The sequence below is a fragment of the Halichoerus grypus genome, chromosome 3 (genome assembly GCF_964656455.1).
Source record: "Halichoerus grypus chromosome 3, mHalGry1.hap1.1, whole genome shotgun sequence".
NCBI classification, from domain to species: domain Eukaryota; kingdom Metazoa; phylum Chordata; class Mammalia; order Carnivora; family Phocidae; genus Halichoerus; species Halichoerus grypus.
In genome coordinates, this window is record NC_135714.1 from 29,400,669 (window position 1) to 29,403,922 (window position 3,254).

The 3,254-nt window shown below is 38.8% G+C and overlaps 1 pseudogene; it reads right to left on the reverse strand.

The window, feature by feature from the left end:
• Window positions 1–1,763: 1,763 nt before the first annotated feature.
• LOC118542021 (large ribosomal subunit protein uL15m pseudogene) lies at window positions 1,764–2,641 on the reverse strand (annotated as a pseudogene).
• Window positions 2,642–3,254: the final 613 nt, after the last annotated feature.

The following is a 3,254-nucleotide window of genomic DNA, read 5'->3' on the forward strand; positions in this document are numbered from 1 at the left end:
ATATTAGAATTCATATCTGCTCTGATGTTGAGTTATTCTGTTTACTCAACACTAGCTTTGTGAGTCATCCAAATTGGTAGCCAACCAGTCACTTTTCTTTACCCTTTTAAGTATCCTACTTACTGACCACCCCCTCCTATCTTTTTGGGTCGCTACCTCTAGTAGTCCAATTTCAACAATTCTTCCACTAGCGTCAGATTCTCCAATCCATGTAATGCCATTCAATAACCCTTCATATTCCCATTTCCCGCCATATCTAGTTAAGTTCCATACCCATCATTATAACCAATATGGCAGAGACAACTAGAATTCAACCAAAAGTTGTTCTACCCTTCTAGAGAAATAAATATGTAAGCTAAAGAGAAGGTATCTAGCCAGGAATTACCTTACCTAGGCATGCTGGAAGCAGATATGGTCATAAGATTAGTTCTCCCCAGTAGAATGTGAGTGACTGTGATGTGTGCTACTGCCAGAATGTTTTCTAAAAATTGGTCTTCTTTTCTAGGCCTTCTAGAAAAACCTTAAAGTTAAGACTATCAGGCACAGCAAGGCCACAAAAGGGAAAGATGGGTTCCTGAATCACCTAATGGGAAAAAGATACCCACCAACCTGATATGTGTGTGAGAAATACATCTATTTTATGTTGAACCATTACATTAAGAATCTATTTTTACAGCCATTTAGACTATCCTAACCAATATACACAGCTCCTTGCCTATCTCTCCCTTGGACATGCTGGTTTGGCTGGTTCAGTCTACCTCTCTGCTTACTCATTGTTGGAACTGAGCAGTTGAGCAGATCTCAAAGGAAAAACAAATTAAATTAAAAAAAATAAAACCATGTTACATTATATCTTTTTATATTTGTGAAATCAAATAGCAAATGAGTTTTCGGTATCAGTACTAACACAAAATACTACTGCATTTCACTGGTTAGTATGTTCTCCTACTTACTGAGGTGACTCTCTGATACTCTTGATTCTCTACATCCAACATTCCTTCCTTCTTTCTAAATTTCACCTGATGATCTTTTTTATTTCATGATCAAATGAAGCTATCAGTAGAGAGCTGCCACATCCTCCCACCAAATCCATCAGCCTAGTTGCATCCGTGCCCAGATTTTCTCTTCCTTCCCTCTTTGTTGGAACTTTTATTCTCCTACCTATCAACTTGCCAACTCATCCAGACTCCTGTCCTATTCAATGTCATTCATGGGTCATGAATCATTCTTTTCCCCTTCTACCTGACCAACCTTTAAATATATTATATTTAATATATATCATAATATGTTAATTAAATATACATATATAAATTATTTCACATCTGAAAAGTGAACTTCCTTCATCCTTCATTCCCCTTCACCTACTTCTCCAATCTCTGTTCCCTTTTATAGTAAAATTCATCTAGGTCCATTCTTTTCATTCTTTCTTGAAACCATACCAATTAAGATTTTTATCTCTAGAATTGCTGTTAGCAAGGTCACCAATGACATCCTCTTTGGCTAAATTCAGTGGTCGTTTTTTAATCCACTTCTCCCTTAATGTAGCATCTATATTTAATCACTCCAATATTTTTTCCCCTATGCAGCCCTTGCTTATTCCAGTTTTTATTCCAATTTTAGATAAAAATGGATATAAGGCTACGTGGAAAATTAACATCAACATCTAGAGAATCACAAATCAAGACAAGATGATGAGAAATAAGCATGTTTCAGTCAGTTTTCTTCCAGAACTCTTTTACAACTCTGCGTTCTTGGAAGGGAATTCATGAGCTGTAATACTTGAGGAGATTTTCATCTGCAGGTTTGAGGATTTTCTTATCTGCCATATTCACCACCCATCCAGGGGCAAAACCAAAGAAAATCTGCCTTGGATCCTTTCGAGTACTAAGCATTTTGAAGAGTTCATCTGTAGTGATATCAGGTAAAATATAGCCATACTTCTTGGCAAGTTCAAGTCTTGCTTCAGGAAATTTGGCAGGATCTGCCAGATAACCACGATTCTTTGCATCAGTATAATACGGTACCAGTGCTTCAGGGGGAAGCATTCATTTTGGAATGGGTTGTCTACGCAGAAAGAATGGAACGGGTTTACACAGAATTTCTAGACTTCTTGGGTCATAGAAGGCCATAGTAACAACACCACCATTTTGTTTTGTTTCAGTTGCAGCAATGGCTAGTTCTGAAGCCAACTGTACTTCAATATTTACTTTTGCCTTAAAGGTGTCAGCACCCTCCTCTACCAGCTGGACACCATAATCCCTTTTAAGTGGCTGGATGGTCACACCTCTCCCATTGACAAGCTGAGTTAAGTCAATAGGTTAAGTAGGATCCATTCGACCCAAATCAGTAAGATATTGCAATCTATTGAGACTCAAAGGCTGATACTGGCGTCTGAAGCTATGACCTTCATTAAACCCGTATTTTGGGATTCGAATGTAAAATGAGTCTGGCCTCCCTCAAAGCCCAGTCTGGGCCAGGTTCCCCTCTGACGCTCTCCTCTATGGCCTCCGCCACATTTTCTACCTCTTCTCCAACCTCTTCGCCCTCTTTCCGGTTTACGTAGGTTGGCCAAGCTCACATGGGGTGAGGCCCGGAGCAGGTCCAGGGCCCTTGCCCCACCGCCCCCCACGGGACCAGTCATTACCCGCAGGGCCAAGACCCTCCAAGGGCACCCGGGGTCTAATCATGCCTATATTTTATACTGGTTTTTTGTCAATTGATTTCTGGAATATCATTTTTCTTTAGAATTTTTCTTCATCTCACTGGTTGCTACTTCTTATTTTTCTTTCTTATGCTTTCATCACTATTCTGATTTCTGAATATTAGATTAGGAATTAAAGTTTAGACATCTTCTTTATCTACACTAGACTCTTAGCTGATCTGATTTAATCCCTTACATTTAATTACCAATTTGATGCTTAGAAATACTCAAATTTGTATCTTCAACCAAGGCCTATGTCCTGAACTCGGCTCCCTGTTCAACATCTTCTCTTTAATGTATAATATTCAAAGCTATAAATCTCAAATTTAGTATATGTACAAAACAATTCAACCTTTGCTACAATCTGCTCCTCCTTCAATCTTCCCCATCCCAGTAAATGGCAACTTCATGTATCTACTTGTCTAGGCAGAATTCTTCTCTCTTTACCACATCTAATCTCCATTATATCAGCAAATTCTGTTCACTTTATCTTAAAATAATTGCAGAATTGAACACTTCTCACCACTTCTGCTGCTATCACCCTGGCCCAAGA